This window comes from Scylla paramamosain, chromosome 20 (genome assembly GCF_035594125.1).
Source record: "Scylla paramamosain isolate STU-SP2022 chromosome 20, ASM3559412v1, whole genome shotgun sequence".
Classification (NCBI taxonomy): domain Eukaryota; kingdom Metazoa; phylum Arthropoda; class Malacostraca; order Decapoda; family Portunidae; genus Scylla; species Scylla paramamosain.
The window spans coordinates 18,787,310-18,811,494 of NC_087170.1; the positions used below are offsets into that span (position 1 = coordinate 18,787,310).

The 24,185-nt window shown below is 41.7% G+C and overlaps 1 protein-coding gene across 1 annotated transcript in view; it reads right to left on the minus strand.

Annotated features, from left to right (window-relative positions):
- The window catches only part of LOC135110552 (SCY1-like protein 2), a 328,030-nt gene that overhangs the window by 67,225 nt on the left and 236,620 nt on the right, over window positions 1-24,185 (minus strand).

Sequence of the window (24,185 nt, forward strand, 5' to 3'; positions counted from 1 at the left end):
AGGAGAGGGAAAGCGGGGAGGGAAGGAGAGAGGGGACTATGAAGTGTTAGGTTCATAGATAGACACCAAACAACATGATTAAAATCAGAACAATGGGAGTCATTATAAAGGCTTAAATATTGGCCAGTGTTGGAATGGACTGGACTGGAAAATGGAACGGACAGAGTTAGACTGGACTGAATGAACTGACTGACTGGTTTATTCTCACAGCAACACGGCACGTTAAAGGTATAATGCAATCACTGCTACGAATGCTGGTGACAATTAAGATCAAATAAGATGAAAGCTAATTTGATACTAAAACATACGAGTATGTATCTGAAATTAGACATATGAAATTAGGCAATACAAGACAGTGTGCAGGAGAAGGAAGAGCAATATATATGGAGGGAAAAACATAAGTGACATTTGTGCAAGGGAAGGCAGGTGTGTGTGGGAGTCTGGTATTAATAGAGCACGCCAGGCATGGGAAATAAATTATCAAGACCAGTGATTCTAATTCTATTTTCACTGTCCATCAGCTTGCCTCGCTTTTATTCGGGATTATCTTTTCTTTCTGTCAGCCGAGTTGTCTACCTCTTCTCCTTACCATATCTGATGGTATATATATATATATATATATATATATATATATATATATATATATATATATATATATATATATATATATATATATATATATATATATATATATATATATATATATATCGCAGATATGTACAGGATTTATGAATGTATGTTATACAAAAGAGAAAAATTTATAAATATCCAGTTGATGGTGAGGAGGTTGTGACCAGACGTGGGTCCCCTGAGACGTATGAGCTGGGGCGAGGCTGTCTCACCACCCTTTCTTTCCGCCTTCCACCCACTTTCTCTCTCTCTCTCTCTCTCTCTCTCTCTCTCTCTCTCTCTCTCTCTCTCTCTCTCTCTCTCTCTCTCTCTCTCTCTCTCTCATATATGCAAGCAGACCTACTACTACTACTACTACTACTACTACTACTACTACTACTACTACCACTACTACTACTACTACTGGGGATAAGGAGATAGCAAAAACCGACTGAGATGCAAAGTTAAAGATATGAGGAGGAAATATGATAAGAGTAAAAAGGAAGAGAAGAGATGGAACCGAAAAAGAAATAAGAGAGAGAAGCAGAAAGATAAGGAAGATGAGAAGGATACAAGAGGACGAAATAAGAAAAAAAAAAGAAAAGAAACAATAAGAGACTAAGATTACGAAGAAGGGGAGAAGAGAAAGAAAACTGAGGAAAAGAAATGGTAAAGGAGAAACAAATGATAATAAGAGAAAGAAGCCATGATCACAAGGAGAAAAGACGGAGGTAAAAAAAGAAGAAAAAAAGAAAAAAATAAAAGAAAAATGAGAAGGTAGGAAGGAAGAGGAGGAGAAAGAAGAAAAAAAGAAGGAAAGTCGGAAGAGTTGGAGAAAGAGAAGTATATAGAAAAAAAAATATGAGAAACGATTGAAGATAGGAGAATAATGAGAAGTGGAAGAGGGAGAGGAGGTGCAGGAGAAGGAGGAAGAGGCCTGGGAAGCAGAGATGAGAAAGGCAGGATGTGATATAGATGCATCAAAGACATCATTCTGTGCAGGCGTGAGGCGAGACTAAGGTGACGTCAATCAGCCTCATACTGATGACTTCTAACACTCCTCCTTCAGGTGTGTGTGGGAAGGTGTGTGCGAAGGTGTGTGGGGAGACGAAGGGGAGAGGAGGAATGGAAAGGTGTGAGATTGGAATAATTAACAGGGTTTTTAAGTACATAAGAGGAAAAATGAACAGGTGTGTATGGGGAAGAGAGAGAGAGAGAGAGAGAGAGAGAGAGAGAGAGAGAGAGAGAGAGAGAGAGAGAGAGAGAGAGAGAGAGAGAGAGAGAGAGAGAGAGAGAGAGAGAGAGAGAGAGAAACCAGCAACTCCGAGAAAAGTCAACAACAGTTCATAATATGGGCGAAAATAAAAAAAAAAAAAAAAAAAAAGGACATTTATTGATGAGCGAAATTTCAACCTTAAGGAGTCTTGATCGAAGGAGTCAATTTGCACGATGCTAAACCCATGAGGCAAAATTTATTATTTTTAGTTTCACGTCCAAAAAATAGTAATGAGAAAGTGAGAGGCGGATGCGAGAGAGGGAGCGAGAAAAAAAGTGGGGAGGAAGAGGGAGGGAGGGAAGGGAAGAGGGAGGGAGGAAAGGGAGAGACAGATGGGAAGAGGGAGGGAGAGAGGGGAGAGACAAAAGGGAAAAGGGTGGATAGGGAGGATGATTGTTTTTTATGAGAGAGAGAGAGAGAGAGAGAGAGAGAGAGAGAGAGAGAGAGAGAGAGAGAGAGAGAGAGAGAGAGAGAGAGAGAGAGAGAGAATCCAAATTTTACCCCTAAGAAATATGTGAACAACAACAACAACGACAACTACTACTACTACTACTACTACTACTATACAAGCAGCAAATTCGCCCTTAAGAGCAAGAGGAAAAAGCTGAAGTGGAGGCGAGGAGCATAATACAGCAAGCGAGGCCCTTCAGTGTGCGTTGCGTCGCGGCTCGAAGCTTCATTGTCCCTCTCCTGAATGAAACATCTCGCGGGGTTCACTCACACGGGTCAATGCTTCGCTCGGGAGGCTCACTGCTTCACGAGGCTTTCTTCCGCAGGATTCGTCTTCTCTTCCTGGCTTCGTTGTCTTCTTTTCTTCCCCCCTTTTTTTTTGGGGGGGTAGCTGTTCTGTTTCCCATTTTCTTTTTTTCTGTTGTGATTCATATTAGAGTTCCTGTTTTCTTCCTGTTCTCGTTTTCTTTCGAGTAATGGGTGTTTTCTTTTACTCGTGCTTTTTTTCTTTCTTTTATTCTATATTTTCGTTTTGTTTTCTTCTGAAACACATTTTTTTTCACATTATCCGTCTCTCTTTCGCTATCCTTCTACTCAACCATCCCTCTTTCTCCTCCTTTTTCTTCCATCCATTTGTACATCCATTATCCATCTCTTCCTCCTTCTATCCAATATACATCAATCTATCTTTTTTTTTCCTCCTCGTCCTCCTCATCCTTCTCCTCGTACTACCGTTTCTGCTACTACCACCACTTCTCCTCCCCCTCCTCCTCCTCCTCCTCTCGGTAAGTTTGTTTACTCCACCTTCTCCTGAGTCTCGCCGTTGCCTGTAAAACCGGTCTCTGTAAAACTCAAAATACTATTTTACATATATATATATATAAAGGTTCTTTTATGAGTAAATAACATATCACATTTGTTAGAGAAGAATTCCTGAAATTCAAATTTTTTCAAAAATTTTAACGCAGGTTAAACCTATACGAAAAATTGGAAAAAATTTTCTGATAAACATTTTTCGTCTAACGTTTGAGATTATTAAAGTATGAAATGCAGAAGAAGAATATTGATTTAAAATGTATGTATCAATCTAAAAAGAGTGTTTTCCAAGTGTTTTCATTTTGTATAAAAAGTTAAATATCATTTTTATCTAAACCGATCTCCGAAAAACTCAAAACACTATTTTACAGATGTATAATGTTTCTTTTATAAGTAAAGAACATATCACATTTGTTCGGGGAAAATTCTTTAAATTCAAATTATTTCAAAAAAATTAACGCAGGTCCGGACCTGTGCGAAAAATTGAAAAAAAAATTCCTGATAAAAATTTTTCATCTATGGTTACAGACGATTAAATAATGAAATGCAGAAGAAGAATATTTATATAAAATGTATATATCAATTAAAAAAAATGTGTTTTCCAAGTGTCTTCCTTTTGAATAAAAAGTTAAATATGTTTTTAATCTAAACCGATCTCCGAAACATTCAAAACACAATTTTACACATGTATAAAGGTTCTTTTATAAGTAAAGAACATATCACGTTTGTTAGACAAAAATTCTTGAAATTCAATTTTTTTCAAAAACTTTAACACAGGTCCGGACCTGTACGAAAAATTGAAAAATATTTTATGATAAAAATTTTTCATCTAAGGTTACAGATGATTAAATTATGAAATGCAGAAGAAGAATATTTATATAAAAGGTACATATCAATTGAAAAACTGTTTTCCAAGTGTTGTTATTTTGAATGAAAAGTCAAATATGTTTTTAATCTAAACCGATCTCTGTAAAACTCAAATTACTATTTTACATATATATAAAGGTTCTTTTATAAACAGTACTCGCTCGCCTTTGAATTAGTTGCTGCCGTGATGTCCTCGCTACGCTCGTCATGTAAGCAGGAAGGCGCCTCACTTTGCCATTTTCCCTCCTTCCACTCCCTTAAAAGCCCCTTTACTCTGTTGCTTTCCTTCCTCATGCCACTGCGCTGCCATGTTTATCCACTTATCAAATCACTTTCTTCCATTTTTTTTTCTTGTGAATTAAAAGCAGCTCACGTTTCTTTCCTTTCCCAAAAGCGTTTCTGATCTCACACTTCTCAGTCACTTTCCTTCCTCATGCTCCTGCGCTGTCATGTTCTTCACTTTTTTTTTTCATTTCTCAAATACACCACTTCCTTCTATTTGTTTTCCTTTCAAACTCAAAATACCCCACGTTTTTTTCCCCTTCCCTTTCTCCGTCTCCTATCTCACATTTCCTGATACTTTCTGAGCTGTCATGTTCCTCCATCCGTCACTTTTTTGTCTCTCCTTAACTACACACGCCATTTCGTTTTATCTTTTTTTTTTTTTTTCGATTTAAGCACACCACACGTTTCTTCCTTCTCCCTAACCGCCCTCCACGTCCTGTCTCCCTTATGCCTCTCACAACGTCATGTTCTTCCTATCATTACTTTTTTTTTTCTCGACCACACCACATCCTTTTATCTTTTGCTCTACGACTTAAACACGTCACGTTTCCTTTCCCTCTGATCTCCCTCTTCCTGATGACTCACACGTTGCCATGTTCTTCCACCAGTTTTCTTCTCAATCACACAAATTGTTTCTTTTTAACTTTTCCCTATGATTTAAACATGTCAAGTTTTTTCTTCCTCCCACAAGTCCCCTTACCTCGTTCCTCATGAACCTCACACTGCTACGTTCTTCCTCTTCTTTCCTCCCAAACAAACAACTCAGCTCCTATTTTCCCGCTTAAGATCAGATTATCAAGCAAACTTCATCCCTTACACTCGCAATAAGCAAGAAGCACCCCCAAAGAACTTCTGAATTAAGAGCCACAATTTTCTACCCAAGATGGTTCTTCTGGGAATTGTTCGGTTAATAACAGGAACGTCAACAAAGGAACGAACATCTCCTCCTAATCTTTTTTTTTTTCCTCCTCCGACAAACATCTGCCACCACTTCACAACGCATTTCACGTGTCTCTATTTTCTTCTCTTTCCTCCTGCAACTTTTAAACACTTCCAGGAAAGGACGCCACTCCATTCTGTCTCGTTCCACAAGCACTTCTCCCTCCTCCTCCTCCTCCTCCTCCTCCTCCTCCTCCGCCTCGTTCCAGCCCACGACCAGTCAGTTTTCTCCTATTCACGACGCATTTCATTTCAGACTTGATCTAGTTTTCCCTTCCTCCGATTTTAAATATTTTCAGGATTGTCAAGTCTCTCTCTCTCTCTCTCTCTCTCTCTCTCTCTCTCTCTCTCTCTCTCTCTCTCTCTCTCTCTCTCTCTCTCTCTCTCTCTCTCTCTCTCTCTCTCTCTCTCTCTCTCTCTCTCTCTCTCTCTCTCTCTCTCTCTCTCTCTCTCTCTCTCTCTCTATTATTGTTTGTGTCTAATTGTACTTGGCTTCTGCTTGAGTGCCCTCTCTCTCTCTCTCTCTCTCTCTCTCTCTCTCTCTCTCTCTCTCTCTCTCTCTCTCTCTCTCTCTCTCTCTCTCTCTCTCTCTTACATTCCTTCCCATTATCTTCTCCCTTCATCATTACAATTCTACCATCTCTCTCCATCATCTCCCTTCTCTTCCATCTTCCATCTTATCACTCCTACCTCTATATTCTTCATTTTCTCTTCTCTACTTTCAACCTCCCCTCTCCCACTCATCATCAATACCCTTCACTCTCACTCTCGCCAGCATCCCTCTCCACTTCCTCTCTCCACTTCTGTCACTTCTATCCCTCTTCACTCATAATCTCGCCCCTCACCTCCATTCTTCACTCCCACAACAGCCCACCTAACATAATGCATTCACCGCTCCTTGCCTCATTAAGACCCGTATTCTGAAACGCTTTGTTCTCTTGTCATGATTATTTCCATTGGCCACAGAGATGATTAGCTGTATTCTCAAGAGTTTTCTTCGGTTAATAATGTAGAAGTCTTGTTAATCTGTCACTAGAACCGTAAAAATAGCATTAAAAATTTGTTTAACTTCAACCAGAATCGTTTCAGAAAATCATTAAATTTTTGGCCCAGCGTCAAGAGATCACGGCAGGGGCGATGAAAACAGAGTCCCGCCGCGCCAAGACACCTGCTCGCCCCCTCCCCTCCCACCCCGCCCCGCCCCGCACCGCAATCAAAACATGTTGTACAGACCAGCGGCACAATACAGTTTTATATCCCAACCCTCTCTCACTTTTTTGAGCTTTGTAGAGTAGTACATGCATGCCGGGTTCTCTCTCTCTCTCTCTCTCTCTCTCTCTCTCTCTCTCTCTCTCTCTCTCTCTCTCTCTCTCTCTCTCTCTCTCTCTCTCTCTCTCTCTCTCTCTCTCCGTTTTCTATGAATTTATTTAGTTCTCACTCTGTCTGCCTATAAAAACAAAGGCGGAACACAACAAAAGTCGGTTTTTCTGTGTGCTGGTGCGATGGTTCTCTTTACTGTATGCCAGCAGTGTGTATTTCATTTTGCAGTTCAGTGATGCAGATACAGAAATGGGCCGAAATAATACAAGAACGTAAAGGAAGCTGCAAGAAGCCAGGAGGCCTACACGTGGCAGTGCCTGTTCAAGACATGTGTGCCTATACTACCTATCTTCTGTATCTGTAAATACATCTGACCTTGTTTTAAAAGCTTCCCTACTGATATGAACAAAAAAAAAAAAATGAAAATAGGTCACAAAACATTATAAAACTTAAGCAATTCAAAATATGCTGCAATTCCTCACGCTAAAAAAGAAAACGCGATTAATGGCATGGAAAATACAATAATGAATGAAACAAATATACAAATCACTTAAAAAAAGAAAAAAAAAAAAAGACCGAGGAATCTATATTTAGCTCCAAGAGGGAAACAGGACGCAGGACACTGTTTTCAACTTTTCCATTAAGAAGAATGAAAGAAATTAAATGTTGGTCAGTTTCCAATTTAGGGAGTTAGGCAGGAAAGGCTTGAGAATATGTGAAAAGTTTAGAGGCGCCAAGGAGGGAAAGTGTTGGGAAGGGGCAATGCAAGAAAGGGAAATGCCAAGAAACAGGAATGAAGGAGAGGGAAATGTTGGGGATGCGGATAAATTATAGGGAATGGAAGGAAGGAGAAAGGGAGTGATAGGGAGGGGAATGATTGTAGGTAAAGGGATATAAGGAGAGGGAGTGCAGTGAAGGGAGAACATAAGGGAGGAATATGCAGGGGAGAAAGAATGCAAGGGAAGGAAAACAGGGGAAAGGAAATGCAGTGTTTGACCTAATATGAACTCAAGAGGGGAGGAATGGAGCGTCAGGAAAAAAAAAAAAAAAAAAAATGTAACATATACTAAAAATTTAATCTGAGGAGAACTGACTTGACTGCTCAAAGTTTGATAGCCTTATTTGAAGTCGCGAAACATGAAAGAAAAGTAGTATAGATTTCCATTGCAGAGTGGATGGAGTCGTGGGCGTATTGTGCGTCTGGCAGCGAGGGAATGCTAGACGAATACTCTCTTCATATGAGAATTTCACGATACGGTTTTGTACTGTGTTTCAAGGGACATGTGAGTGGTGGGGTGCCTGGAGTGAGTGAAGCCAGCGCCGCCGACCGCCTGATGTCTGCCATGCCATAAGCCGCAGTGTTTTTTGTTTCCTTAGTAAGATTTTCAGATATTTTGTTCAATGCTGTTTTTTTTTTTAAGATCTTTCATTTCTATTATACGTACCCATTCTATCTACCACACTACTAAGATGCGACACAATAGATAGTTACATGGATGACTACCACTAGATCCAGAACCACCACCATTATCGCCACCATATTCCATTCCCCCAAACACGTGGCCCGGCATGGTCATTTCCTAGCAGCAGCGATATCGAGGCGCCATCTACCCGCACTGAACCAGCCAGCAGCTTCTAATAAAGGCCAGATTGAGTGAGAGGGGTTCACAGCGGTGGTGATTCAAAACAGACACCATTTACGCCCTCTGTCATTCTCAATCGGACTGAGGAGAACCAGGCTAAGTTCTCACTTCATGTTGGACAATGCAGTCGATTTCTATGCAAATTTTCCCCAGATAAATTCTGTCCCACGTAGATTTCATTATAATTTGAACTGAATTTATTCCATGTTAAAGTCCCACATTACCTAACCTAAGGCAAATCTAACATAACCAACCAAACCTAACTTTAACCTAACCTAACCTAATCTCACATGACCTTATTAAACCAAACAAAACATAAACTGAACCTAACCTAACCTAACCTAACCTAACACGTAAAAAAAAAAAAAAATAAATAAATAAATAAATAAAGGAAAAGAAGAAAAAATGCAGGAGCCGTAATTTCTATAAACATACAATGATCATCTTTCAGTGCATGCATTTTATCGACCCCATAGCCTGTCATTCTCCCGAGCAGCAGCAGCAGCAGCAGCACCCCTAGAGCCTCCCGAGGCTGTGTTAATCAGCAATGGTCTCACTTTCATCTTCAAAACCGAGACTCCTCTGTTCTTTGTTTCCTTCATCAGCTCACCCAATTACGCCGTTCTTTGTGTTATCGTTTGCTTGACAAGTTTGCGTTTCATTTTCTCCCTCAATTTTCTTTTCAATCCATGCACTGAGGATACATTTTTTCCATTATCATATCTTATTAAATATTTATTCTTTCACTACAGTCTCTTGAATACGTTTATAAATAGCATAGAAAAAAGTAAAGAAACCTCCTATTCGCTCTAGATTATCTCCTCTATCCACGCAAACAACTTTAACATCACTGAATGCTAACGAAGGACAACCAAGCCGATAAAAGGATCAGAATCATTTGCTCATCAAACTCTGCCTTGCTAGCCGACACATCAAGGAGGTGGTAACAATGTCAGCTCTTGTCGCGGTGAACTTTCCCTCTCGAGGCTAAATTTTTTCTCGTCACTTAGCCAAACAAGTACCTGGAGGGCGTTTGAGGCGACACTGAGCGAGGGGCGGAGAGCAGAGGGAAATGACAATGGGGAGATGGGAGGGGAGGTTTTATAGTCACGTTAATTCAGTTTCTTGCAATATAAGCACACGAACCATCATCACAGGAGGAAGAGGAGAGTTGACGTGGGAGAATGAAGGTGAGAATTTCCCACACGTCCAGAACCGCAATCATGAACAGTCAAAGAAAACGGGAAATTGTAGATGACGCAAAGTTAAAAACCCTCTCTCTCTCTCTCTCTCTCTCTCTCTCTCTCTCTCTCTCTCTCTCTCTCTCTCTCTCTCTCTCTCTCTCTCTCATTTACCGCGAGATAATTTCCCCCATCGCCTATCAATGAGATACGCATTTTAAATTACCTTTTTTTTTTTTTTCCATTTTTCCTTGCTTGCTTCCCTGCCTCTTTTTCATTGGCAGTAATCCCATGAAGTCATCAAGTTTGAAATTAGGTAGTTGGGTATTTTTGTGTTAATCTTTTTTACTCTGATGCCGATGGTGCGGTAATGAGGTTATAACTTCAGGCTCATCGAGGGGACAGGAGGAGGAGGAGGAGGAGGAGGAGGAGGAGGAGGAGGAAGAGGAGACGAAGAAGAAAAATATGAAGAACAAGAACAAGAAGAACAAGAACAAATAGAACAAAAACAAGAACAAGAACAAGAACAAGAAAAGAAAACAACAAAAACAAGAGGAACAAGAACAAGAAGAACCACGATAACGAGATAGATAGATAGATAGAGAGAGAGAGAGAGAGGAGAGAGAGAGAGAGAGAGAGAGAGAGAGAGGGAGAGAGAGAGAGAGAGAGAATGAATGGAAAATAGAGGTGAGGAATGAGAGAGTGCGAAATTCCATGAGCGGTGGTCAGTCAGCCTGTCTGTATGGATTAAGTCTGGCGATTTGGACTGATTGCTTTTCCCACAACGTCCCCTCCCCTCCCTCTCCCTCTCTCCCTCCCTCTCCCCTCTCTCTCCCCTCTCCCTCTCTCTCTCTCTCTCTCTCTCTCTCTCTCTCTCTCTCTCTCTCTCTCTCTCTCTCTCTCTCTCGCCTCGCTGTGTCGCATCACCAACAAAAGTCGATCGGTTCATTCCAATAAGTCAAGAGCCTTCATACACACGTCAAAGGCACCTATACACTATAAATACACACCCCAGCCACGTGTCCAGCCAGCACAGCCGCCTCCATCCCTGCGCTCCTTATTTAGCCACTTAACTAACATTAATTAACCTCCATTAACCCTAGGCTATATATACCTCAAATCTGTAGGCCTCATAGTACCGCGCCTCTTCAATATCTTTCAGAAGTCTGTTTTCTCCGCTTACCATCTGTTTTCCTTTGCATGTATTTGATTTCTCCCTTAAACTCGTACTTACCACCCTTAAATCTATAAACATTTCCTCTTTTCCTTCTTTTCCCACTGAATCTGAACTAGGAACATAAAAAAATCCTTGAAAAAAAAAAAAAACGTCGGAGCGTTGTAAAAAAAATGCCTAGAAATATACCAGTGGAGTTACCCTTCACTGCACCGACCAGTGGCGAGGAGAGTAACCGGACAGTGTAAAGAGGCAGGGCCGTTCATCATTACCGGGATGGAGGAGGAGAGACTAAGGGAGAGAACAGGCGAGTGGGGCGGGTCATTAGGGCACGATCAATTCTAGTTACTCACCATCCGTTCAACGCGTCCCGGAGTCTCTGGGTGGCGTCTTGAATAAGTGAGAAGACAGTGAACTTCCTTATCGATCCCAACCCTTCTTCCCTTTAAACTGTCCAGGCTTGACTTGTCTTCCTTACTGACCCTGTGTGTGTATGTGTGTATGTGTGTGTGTGTGTGTGTGTGTGTGTGTGTGGGTGGGTGTGTGTGTGTTGAGGAGGAAATTCTCAAGGTACAGAACGAGAAGGACAAGAAGTAGTAGAAGAAAAATGCAATGATAATGATGATGAGGGTGGTGATGATAATGAAGACAGGAAAGAGAAGGAGGAGGAGAAAGAAAAAAAGGGAGAAGAGGAAGAGGAGGAGCAACAGCAGCAATACCAACAATATGGAAGGAAGAGGAGCAGGAGGAGGAGGAGGAAGAGGAAGAGGAGGAGGAGGCCCGTAGTCAAGGTATAATTACAATCCCAATCAATATCCTCGCACAAGCTCGCCACGCCCTCCTCTTCCTACCTCTGCGTTACGTCCACCTCGCACACCTGACTTCGGGGCGGGAAGGTAAGAAAAAAAAAAGGAAAAAAAAAGGGAAAAGAAGACTACCACTTTGTTTCGCTGCGTTAAGGAAGAGAAGCTCGGATCGTAGGAAAGCACCTTGTCAACTCCAGCCGTCCACAGTGTAAAAATGTGACGCAAAAACGTAACGAAACAATATAACTGTGGGAGAGAGTTTAACTTTTTTTTTTTTTTCGTGTGGTTCATTTTTTTTTTTTTTTTTTTTTTACGCGTGAGCATTGAGAGAAATCGATTTTTTTTTGTTGTTTTTATTTTTATATGGAGTTGTTTGTTGTTGCTTCGCTGCTGGAAATATATCACGTTTTTTTTTTTATTTTCTTCATTTAAATTAACGTTTTTTTTTAAGGGAAATTCGTTCTATAGAAGGTTAAAAATATACAGATTTGTTGCTAATGCCTTCACCTCTATATTTTTTTTTCATACTAACCATTAGCATCATTATTTAAATTGCTACTAGCACTTAATTATGATGGTAGTAGTTATGGTGATGGTGGTGCTGGTACTAACGGTAATGACTACGGCGGTGATGGTGGCTGTAATGGTAATTATGATGGTAGTAGCAGTAATGACTATAGTAGTGGTGGTAGCAGACTATGATGGTGGTGGTGGTGGTGGTGGTGGTAATGACAGTGACGCTAGCAATAACAAGCCCTGGGAGATGCGCGGTGCCGGTAGAAAACTGGTTATCAACGCTGCCAGGTGCTGTGTTTTGAGAGGCGCACCACGATTCTTTTCCCCCAATCACTGAAGGCGAAGATTTGCGGTCCGCGCCTCCCCGTACACGAGTGACGAGAAGGGGACGAGAGACTAGGTACGAGGGTTGAGGATAGAGTTGGTGTTTTACTTTACCAGACAAGGACCAAACGAGAACGACCCTCACCACTATCACCTGGCAAAAAGGACTTAATTCACAAAAAAGACTTAATTCCCTATCGCTCCTATCACTTAGATATGAAAGAATTGGACTCATTATTTTCCTCTCCTGGTTATCAATATTCTTTCCGTCTTTCCCCATTTCCTTTCCACAAATTTAAACCTTACTTCATTTTTACATTCCTTTCCTTTTACCTCAATCTCTTTATCCTCTTTTCCTCACTCTCCATTTCCCTCTTGTCTCCTCATTTCATTCACTACCTTTTCTGGCAAACTCCAGGATCCCCTCTCATTAATTATCTTCCCCTCTACCAGTGCATGCCCTTTCCACACACACACACACACACACACACACACACACACACACACACACACACACACACACACACACACACACTTTCCCTCTATTTCGATAATTATCACACTTCCTTACACATCTTACTCTCCTCTCGCTCTCATTTTATATTGCAGTGGAGAGAGAGAGAGAGAGAGAGAGAGAGAGAGAGAGAGAGAGAGAGAGAGAGAGAGAGAGAGAGAGAGAGAGAGAGAGAGAGAGAGAGAGAGAGAGAGAGCCAATCTGTCCTCCACACCCACATGTCTACCTATATCACTGAGGCCATCTCGTACATTATAGGTGTCCCAGTGGTGTGTGTACTCGTATGTGTGTGTGTGTGTGTGTGTGTCCCTTCCTCCTTATTGGTTGGGCGAGATGGTGACGAACAAGAGCTAGAGAAGAAATATTTGATCTGCCACACTCCTCCCGCGTGGTACATGAGTATCTGCATCGTCATCAAGGTACTTTTTTTGTGAGCTATCAGAAGCTACACATACGAGTAGACCGATTCCCTTTCGTCTCTGGGGAATATATTCTCAACGCAGTGTTTTATCTCGATCATTTTCAGCAGGCTCTGATGGGACTTGTTGCGATTCTCAAGGGAGTTTTCTCGATTCCAGTGATGTTTTAACAAGGATTCTGCAGCATCACTGAGGAAAAATGTTCATGAGAACCTACCTAATACTCGTTTTTGGCTTTTGAAAATATCCCTTTTAAAAATCCAAACGAGCTTCTGTCCTTGCCCAACGCTGCCCTGCCCTGGACACACACACACTGCCCAGCCATTTGTTTCTGAGCTGGAATGTTAAAAGTGGCCGCTGTGGACCTCGAAGTGGCAGTTGACCGCAGTTTTCCCCGACGTAACGTCTTAATTAAACGCACGCTGTAATGGACGAGGCGGAGGCGAACGAGGGGCTACTGGTGCTAGTTTATGTAACAGACATGTTCCAGAGGTCCGACTCGCTGCCACATTTGTCTTTATAAATCGACACTGTGACCTTACATTCTTTAGTACATGACTGAGGCTTCCCTGTCTCTAAAACCTTGACAAATATAAAAACGACACATTTCCATTGTTTTTCCTTACACGCTTTCCACCTTTCTATCCCCACGCATCCTTCTGCAGACCAATTTCTTGCAATGCACAACAATTCACAGAACAAAAAGGACAAGAAAATATAAAAAGCTATATCAAGGTACGAAGAAAAACAAAGTGCCTGTCTGATTGAAATTTTACCTCATGTGCAAGGCTTTAACTAGACTATTCCAAATTCTTTTACTCGTATTTTTAAAGGAGGATGAGGAAGAAAGAAAGGAGAGAAAATATGAAAAAGTGTATAAAGCTAAGGAGGAAAACGAGATGAAGAACAAGAATTAGGCAGACGACGAGGAAGAGGAGGAGGAACACGAGACGGAAAAACGAGCGGCATAATGAAGATGAAGAGGAAAAGAGGATAAGCGATGAGGAAAACGAGAAGGGTGGAGACGAAAACCAAATTTTCAAAAGTAAATAAGTGAATAAAAGATGAAAGAGGAAAACGGAGGATGAAGACAAGGAAGAGAAGAGAAAGGAGAAAGCATATACCATTAGCTTGTAACCACCACCACCACCACCACTATTACCAGCACTGCCACCACCAGCACAGCCTCGGAAGTAGTGCCGCCCATCCACCTCCATTCCTCTCTCTCCCAGGGACGCCGCCGCCGCTATTAGAGAGTTATAAATGACTCCCTGATGGTGCCCTTAACTGGCGGCCGTCCAGCACTGAGGCCAGACGCCCCTCTCACCTGTCACTCCTGCCGCGGCAAATGTGTTCCCAGGGCCAAGGTTGGTAAGTCTACGCCTCTTCTATTTTGCTATTTACTTGACTTACCTGTTTGTTTTGTGTGTTCTCAGTCGGTTTTTTTTTTTTTTTTTTTTCTTATTTCCTCAAGCTTCAACATTCTTTTCCTCAGTTCAAGTTACATATTTTGTTTTTGCATAGAGCTTAATCGCTGTATTTCTTCACATAAAACTGCATGCACCTAATTATACACACACACACACACACACACACACTCACACACAGACACACACACGCATACACAGACACACAAATCCTTCACACAGAATTCTAAACCGCTTTTGACTGTCTGGGAACCGGCGTTTCATTTTTTTTTTTTTTTTTTTTTTTGTTGTCCTTGGCCGGTCCCTCTCCTACATACATACGAGTATATAAAAAAAAAAAAAGCTCGTCCGATATATGTTACGTATTAACTAAAAGTATTACTTATATATGTTTGTATTTACATTTCTGTCTAAATCTTTATTAACATTTGGGTATAATCTTGCTTTATTTCTCTTTCTTTCTTTCTTTCTTTTTCCATTTCTCAAACTTATTCCTCTTCATTTTATTGGCTTCGGCTCTTGAACTTCCGTGTATATACATATATATCTATTATTTTTTTTCTATAATTGTTTTCCTTGTAACTTTTCCCATTAGTTCAGTGTGGATTGCTTGGCTTTTCTTAACGGTATGAGGGTTTGGCTTTGTTCTGCATCCTCCCTAACCCCCCTCTCTCTCTCTCTCTCTCTCTCTCTCTCTCTCTCTCTCTCTCTCTCTCTCTCTCTCTCTCTCTCTCTCTCCTCTCTCTCTCTCTCTTCCTTCACTTCTTCTCTCCTCTCCCCTCCTTTCCTCTCCTCTCCTTACCGCCTCCAAATTGCTTTCCTTCCCACTTTCCCTCCATTCCTTCTCACGTTTGACCTCATTCCTTAACTATTCTCTCCTCACTCCATGGCTCCACTCCCTCTCTCCTTCCTTTGCCCTAACCTTCACCTTTCATCCTCGCCTCCATTAAGTCTTTTCCGTCCCTCCCGCCTGCCTCTCCCCGTCTTGAGCTCCCATAACGGGTCAAGAAGTGCACCGGGAGAACCCAAGATCTGTTTTCCAATACGGGTTCTTAGTACCTCACCTGTCTTGATTAATATAAGAGTACTACATCTGTCTCGTTAAGAGGTGAAGGTGTTTGATGGCAAGAGATGGTAGTGATCTTGTTTTTTTTTTTATTGTTCTGTTGTTTTTTTGTAAGTTGGATACATTCATACGGTCTTCCATCTGCGTCTGTTTCATATCTTCTATAATTTATTTACTTCCCTACTCTCTTTCCTTATTTTTCTTCACTCTTATTCATTTTTCACCTTTGTTTGTTCATTGTACTTCTTTGCTCTGTTTCCTCCTTCATCTTTTGTTATTCCCTTACTTCCTTGCCTCATTTCCTTTCATTCATATTCTACTTTATATTTCCCTACTTCCTTTCTTTACTCTCCTTCTTGCACTTCCCTTTTGTTAGTTTCTTACTTTCGTATCTACCTCTTTCACTTTCCTTTTCTAGCTTCCCTACTCTCTTTGTTTACTCTCCTTTTTCTTTTTGTATTTTTTACTCTATTTCTCCTATTGCTTTTTCAGCTTCCCTTCTATACTTTCTTACTCCCTTTCCTCTTCCTTTTCCATTTTCATTCCTCTCCCACTTTCCTTTCCACTACAAGTAACTTTCACGTGTGTGTGTGTGTGTGGTGTGTGTGTGTGTGTGTGTGTGTGTGTGTGTGTGTGTTTAGCCCCTCTTTTAATACTAGTGAATGAAGGTGAGTTTTTTTTTTTTTTTTTTTCTATCTTAGCTTTACAAGACGAAAGGATATTTTTAGATCCCCCTTCTTACCAGAGGTGATTGAAGGCCAGGGTTAAAAGATAACGTAAAGAAAAGTTCAGTCCAACCGCTCACAAAGCGACCATCTCAGAGAGAGAGAAAAAAAGGGAAACAAGTGTGGTAGTGTGTGGAAGAGTGTAGGAGAGGAATATAAGCAATGTTGAAAGTTGAAGGCAGCGTTATGTTGAGTAGTTAAGAGAATCATAAAGAGAGAGAGAGAGAGAGAGAGAGAGAGAGAGAGAGAGAGAGAGAGAGAGAGAGAGAGAGAGAGAGAGAGAGAGAGAGAGAGAGAGATGAATAATTTGAAGGAAAATGTTACTACAACGTGAACAGAGTAAAAACATGGATATGTAAGACCTCTCCTCCTCCTCCTTCTCCTTCTCCTCCTCGTCACCCTCCTCCTCCTGTTCTGCCATATAATCATGCTGCTGCTGCACAAAAGAGGAATGATTAAATTAATCAATCAATCAATCAACTTCCTCATCTTAATCCTTCTATTTCTCCTCCTCTTCCTCCTCCTCCTCCTCCAAGTTAAGACAATTAAAGGGAAGGGACATAATGGTGGCATCGGCAGAATCTTTCCTCCCATCCTGCCGCTCAGCTGAATGAAACACGTATGAAAAAAAAAAAAAATCCCACAAATTCACAGATTGACTTCTTTGGAGTTTGATACAGATTAAAATAATTTGTCACTTTCTAAAGAACTTAAGACACGTAAAAAAAAAAAAACGCACTTTCTTCATTGATATATACATTTTATATGAATGCTATTCTTCTGCATTTCATAAATTATCATCTGGAAACTTACATAAAAAATTTGATTGGAAAAATTTTTCATTTTTTTTACAGGTCTGGACCTATGTTAAACATTTCGAAAAAAAATCAATTTAATATTTACATAACGATTGTGAAATGTTCTTTACTTAAAAAAGACACACACACACACTACTACCACCACTAACACTACTACTACTACTACTACTACCACCATTACTACTACGACTACTACTACTGTTTCATACTACAAAGCACTTACTCCGGGGACATCATGACCCAAGGGAGAGAAAAAAAAAATCGTGCAGATAAGAAAGCTGCAAAAATATTTTACACTCCTGATTTTCACACCGACAAATTTAAATCCAACGCGCCATTAATTCCAAAATAAAACCTGAAATATGAAATGTCGAATCTGCAATAAAACGAAGAGAAGTGATGGATGAGGGTGACGGGGTGACAGATGATGGGATGAAGGGGTGAGAGGATGAAACGGGTGACTCTTTAATGGATGAATGGGTGAAGTGATAAAGGAGTGATGGTGTGACGGAGTGAAAGAATGAAGGATTTGAAGATAAATGGGTAATGAGAATGAGTTGCTGGTGTGGTGACTGAGTGATGGGAATGAATGGGCGATGGGGTGAAGGGTAAGACAAGGCATGCTTTCCGTTTATCTTTACCTTCATACGTGTCAAAATAAAAGTATATGTCACACACACACACACACACACACACACACACACACACACACACACACACACGTACGTGGTTATCTCCCCCTTTTTTAAATCTCTTAATAAATCAACACTGACTTATTAAAGAAGACCCTCAGTTAACAACACACGTAGCCATTACAAAAGGCACTTCCAGCTGCAGCAAAAATAAGCACTTCAATCATAGCAACACGACACTTGCAAATTATTACAAATACCTGTGATATTGAGAACACTACAGCTTTTTCATCTACAAGTACCTGGACGCGATAAAAATATCAAGCATAAGTGTTCTTCATTGTTAAAATGTCTCTTTTCACAATTTACTGGTTTATTAGCAATGGTGTGTTATTGTGGGTGCAAAGGAAGGAATGAAGTTAATATTATGAATACTAGCGTAGGAATGAGTGAAGGGAATGTGGTTGGTGTAGGAATGTGACGGAATGAAGTGAAGAAGTGAATGAGGTCAGATCATATGACGACCAGGAGAAAGTCAAAAAAAAATGAAGGAATAAAAGATGAAAGGAGTGTGTTTGCTGTGAGAATACGAGAGAGCAAGGCAATGAAAGAGTGCGTGAGGGAAGGAGGGTGCTGAGGGAACATGTTGGGCTAAGAACGTTGAGATTGATGGAATGAGGGAGGGCAAGGTATAAAAGGAACGCAATACATGTGAAAATGCGGGGAAATGAGTGATGAAGGAGCAAAAGAAATATCAGAGGAATGTGTTCGGCGGAAGAATGTGAGGGAAATCAAAATACGAGAATGTAGAATGTTAGTAAAGTGTCTAGCGTGAGAATGAGAGACAGGTGAATGAAAGTGAACGTCAAGGGAGTGTGGCTGGTGCAAAAATGTGAGGGAAGGAGGGAGAGTGAGGGTGGAGTGTGGCTAGCCTGAGAATGTGAGTGTAAGAGAGAGGCTGACGAGTATCAAGGGGTTTCTGGCAAGGCAAGACGTCTGTGTTTGTTTGTTTGTTTTTTTCTCTCTCTCCTTTCTCTCCTTTCTCTTCCTTTCTTTCTCTTTATGCTTTACGTGATGTTTTCTTTTCTGATGTCTTACGTCTTGTTCTCTTTATCTTTATTCATTTCTTTCTTTATCAAATCATATGTCGTTTTCTTTTTTCTTTCTTTCCTTCTTAAGATTAGTAACGTTTTCTATTCCTTCCTTACTTAATTTCTTTCTTTATTCCTCCCTTTTTTTATTGTTTGTTTGCTTCTTGCTTCTTTCTCTCTTTTCTTTCTTTTTCTTTCTTTCCTTCTTCGTTTCTTTTTCTTCCCTCCTTCCTTCCTTAATCCTTACACACCGTGCCTTTTTTCTGAACTTATTCATTTCCTTACACTCTTCCTCTCAAGCATATTTTATTACACAAATACCTTGACTCACGGCCGGAGTTAGAATATAAATTGCTCCGATGGTATGGAGGCGGTATATTGCTGCTGTCCTCCCCCTCCTCCTCCTCCTCCTCCACCTCCTCCTCCTCCTCCATATCAAAGGAGAAAAAAGAGAAAGAGAACCGGGAAGGAGGTAGGGAGGAGAGGTCTTCTCTAAACCTCCGCCTCGCTCCTCCTCCGTTTTCTTTTTGTTGCTTTCTCCTCCCTCCTTCTACGTTTTCTTTCTGCTCGCTGCCTTTTATTATTTTTTTTTTTTTTTTCATTTTGCAGACTAAATTTCACCAACTACCGCTTTGGGTTTGCAATATTTTCACGAGAGTGGCAATTCGGTTTATTTGTCATTTTATTCTTTATGATTGTTTCCCTAAGTGCATCTCTACCCACGTGCTCAATCTCTCTCTCTCTCTCTCTCTCTCTCTCTCTCTCTCTCTCTCTCTCTCTCTCTCTCTGGAAGTACAAAAAAAAAAAACAGAAGCGACATGCAGACAATGGGAGAGGAGGAATAAAAAAAGCATGGAGATACGAGGCAGGAGTTGAAAAAGAGAAGAGGAAGCAGCAGCGAGAAGAGGAAGAAGAGAAAGAGGGAAGAAGAGAAAGAGGAAGCCCCGCATAGGAGAATAACAAGATACGGAGGAAATAAAAAGGACCCAAGAACAAACGAAGCGAATGAGAGATAACACACACACACACACACACACACACACACACACACACACACACACACACACACACACACACACACACACACGAGGAAAGTAAAATACAGGAAATATATCAAGCGAGGAATATTAAGAACTTTCGTAGAATATTATTAAAGGAAAATGTAAACAAAAGCACATACATACATACATACATATAAACACATACTGTACGTAGAAATTATAGGCAAATACATAAATTTATCTACATAATCCATAGATACGTATTTTATATAGACGAAAATATGTAGGCCTACGTACATGCATACACACATACACACACACACACACACACACACACACACACACACACACACACACATACTCAAAACCAAACAAAAAAGCAACTCTCTCTCTCTCTCTCTCTCTCTCTCTCTCTCTCTCTCTCTCTCTCTCTCTCTCTCTCTCTCTCTCTCTCTCTCTCTCTCTCTCTCGCAAATAAAATGCAGACAAAAGACGAAGAGAGGAAGGGAAGAGCAGAGAAGACAGAGGTGAGGAAAGGAGATGGGAAGAGAGGAGGATGAGAGAACGAGAGATGAGAAAAGAAGAGGGAAAAGAAGAGGAAAAGAAGAAAGCGCGAGAGAAGAGAGAATGAGAGAAGAGAAAGAAGACAAAAAGAAAGGATAATGATGAGCGGAAATAAGAAAAATGAGCGCAGCTAATGGGCAAAGAATTAAGGGAAAAGAAAAAACCGAAAGAGAGAGAGAGAGAGAGAGAGAGAGAGAGAGAGAGAGAGAGAGAGAGAGAGAGAGAATGTAATAGATAAGAACAAACATCGATCATTCACTTGTCTTTATGAATATTTTCCTTTTTATCTATCAATCTATCTATCTATCTATCTATCTATCTATCTATCTATCTATTGTGCATTCATTTATTTAATTACCTATCTACACATTTCACTAACCATGTATCTATGAAAGCACCGCCTTTAATTATATGTTACATCTTCATCAATCTATTCACCTGATTACACTAAAGAAAATGTGAAAGAAATTTAACACAGTGAAAAAACATACGAATCTCGTTTTCATCACTGTGTTAATCTTTTTTTGTTACTCAATTCAATACTTTTATTTTTACTCGTTGTGTTTCTTTATTCTAAAATTAAATGTAAGTGTGTACGTATGTATGTAAAACCAAGCCCATTCTCTCTCTCTCTCTCTCTCTCTCTCTCTCTCTCTCTCTCTCTCTCTCTCTCTCTCTCTCTCTCTCTCTCTCTCTCTCTCTCTCTCTCTCTGCAACACATTACGCTCATCTGCCTCACCATTCAGGAAGGAAGGAGGGAAAGGAAGGGAAGGGAAGGGAAGGAAAATGAATGGAGGGATGAATGAATGGAGGAAGGGAGGGAGGGCGGGAGAGATGGAGGAAGGGAGACGAAAGGAGGTCAGCTCGGGGATGAATGAATGAAGGGGGAGAGAAAAAGATTGGGAGGGGAGGGAAGAAGAGAGGGATGCAGGAATGGAAAACGGGAGGCATGAATGGAAGATGAATAAAGGAAGAAAAATAAATGGGAAGAAAAAAATGGATGAAAAGAAATGAAAGAAAGAAAAGAAAGGAGGGTGAAGGTAAGAATCGGAAACTATATATGAAGGAGAGAGAGAGAGAGAGAGAGAGAGAGAGAGAGAGAGAGAGAGAGAGAGAGAGAGAGAGAGAGAGAGAGAGAGAGAGAGAGAGAGAGAGAGAGAGAGAGAGAGAGAGAGAGAGAGAGAGTGTGTGTGTGCAGGTACAGGTGAAATGAAGGTGTGGATTACATCTCTCTCTCTCTCTCTCTCTCTCTCTCTCTCTCTCTCTCTCTCTCTCTCTCTCTCTCTCTCTCTCTCTCAAACATCTCTTTACTTACCCTTCGTTCCCCACCTTTTCAATAATTCAGAGAGGGTTTCTCTCTCTCTCTCTCTCTCTCTCTCTCTCTCTCTCTCTCTCTCTCTCTCTCTCTCTCTCTCTCTCTCTCTCTCTCTCTCTCTCTCTCTCTCTCTCTCTCTCTTTCTCTCAAGGTCACAAAGTCACGACATAATGGACAGAGTTAATGTGCTCCTCCTTTCTTCTTTTCCTCTGTTTGTCCTTTCTTCCTCTTTTCCTTTCTTCCTTCCCTTCCATTTCTTCATTCCTGTCTTCCTCATTTCTTCCGCTCCTTCCTTATCACCCCTTTATTCCCTCACCTTCCTCCTCCATCCTTAAACCTTTTAATCTTCATACGTCCTATTCTCTCTCTCTCTCTCTCTCTCTCTCTCTCTCTCTCTCTCTCTCTCTCTCTCTCTCTCTCTCTCTCTCTCTCTCTCTCTCTCTCTCTCTCTCTCTCTCTCTCTCTCTCTCTCTCTCTCTCTCTCTCTCTCTCTCTCTCTCTCTCTCTCTCTCTCTCTCTCTCTCTCTCTCTCTCTCTCTCTCTCTCTCTCAGATTTATATTCACCAGATAACTATTTTTACCTTCAAGTTTCCTGTCCCAGTGGAAATTTTGAGAGATCCTGGAGTGAGAGGAAGAGAGAGAGGGAGAGAAGGAAGGATGGAAGAAGAAAGAGAGGGAGAGAGAGAAGGAAGGAGGGAGTGAGGAAGGGAAAGAAGGAAGAAGGTGGAAATGTACATAAGGCTAAAATAAGAGAGAGAGAGAGAGAGAGAGAGAGAGAGAGAGAGAGAGAGAGAGAGAGAGAGAGAGAGAGAGAGAGAGAGTGTGTGTGTGTGTGTGTGTGTGTGTGTGTGTGTGTGTGTGTGTGTGTGTGTGTGTGTCCCGTCCTTTGCGTGCCAAGAAGCAGACTTGTTCTCTCGTTAGCATCATTACCACCACCACTACCATCACCACCACCACCATTACCATCACCATAACTGTCACCATCACTATTACCATCACTATATATCACTGCCTTCACTATCACCGCCAGCACCATCACCATTTACGTAAAAACACACCAAAAAATATTCATCTCAAACTTCAAAATTTTCTATAACGTCAGAATAACTACACCGAACATCTTAACATCTTAACGCTGAACGGAACATGAGCACGGTGCACTCAAAGTTAACATGTTACGTACAGTGGTTCAAGTCGAGGCTGGCTAGACGCACACCCACCCACCACTCCAGCCTCCCTTGCAGCGTGGTCGATAGCGGAGTATCTAAGCAAACTCGGGGAAAATAAGCCGAGGAAGCGTGAATATAAGTGTAGTCCTGTCTCTTCCCCTCCTCTCCCCTTGCCTGCATCCACTGCCCTGATGTGTATTGGAGAAATAATAAGGGAGCAAAGGTCACGAACGGAAGGCTCAGGGAAAACGGCACGTGTCCCTCTCGCCTCCTCGCACCTGCACCTTCTCGGCGGCGTGGCGTGAGGGCGGCGACACACACCTGCAGGAGGCCGTGACTAAGGGGCCTTCTGCACGCCACTCGGCAAAAAATTAAACCACAAAAAAGGATGAAACTTGAAAAACGAGGGGAGTAAGAGAGAGAGAGAGAGAGAGAGAGAGAGAGAGAGAGAGAGAGAGAGAGAGAGAGAGAGAGAGAGAGAGAGATTAGCTGCAGGACTTCAATCAGCTCCACCCACTTGCATTACCTGCATGCTCCTAAAAGCCTCGTCACTCCTTTCACCCATCCCTGCTTCTCTATCATTCCTTTCAGCCACCACTCCTCCATCGCTCCCGCTCGCCACTCCTCGCCTCCCCATTCCATCGCAGGCGCATAGCAAGCAGCACCAGCCATCACCACGGGGCAGCCACCATTACCTGGCATCCAGCGCTCCCCGCCTCCGCCTCACCTCCATCTCGGGACGGTTGTACCAATTTGCCGGCCTCGTTTATTGGTCATCTTTCGAGGGGAACCCAATACTCCCCATCAGTTAATCTTCGTCTGGATATTCCTCAGTTATTGTCAATATTCCTCCCGCCTCTCCTCCTATATTGTCTCGCGCTGCCTCCAAGCAATCTCGCGCCACATCAACGACACGTGATTGGACAGTAAATGCTGGTGTGACTGCTGTTCCACGCCTCGGATTGGCTGCACGCTTAATCTTTCCTGAGGACAATACAGTGCTTTTAGTTTACGGAGGCAGTCTATAGTGGTGTGTGTCAGAACTGCAGCTGTGGCCTTCTCAGAGACGCATCCCTTCATCCCAGGACACCTACAGCCTTTCAAGAATGCATCTCACCCCACGCACGCCGAAGCCTGGAGCGCAAACCAGCCTGCGGGGTTCTGCATATGCTGCCTCTCCCCTTCCCCTCCCCGCGCTGTCACTCATTGATCGTGACCCGGAGCCTCATTCACCGGGG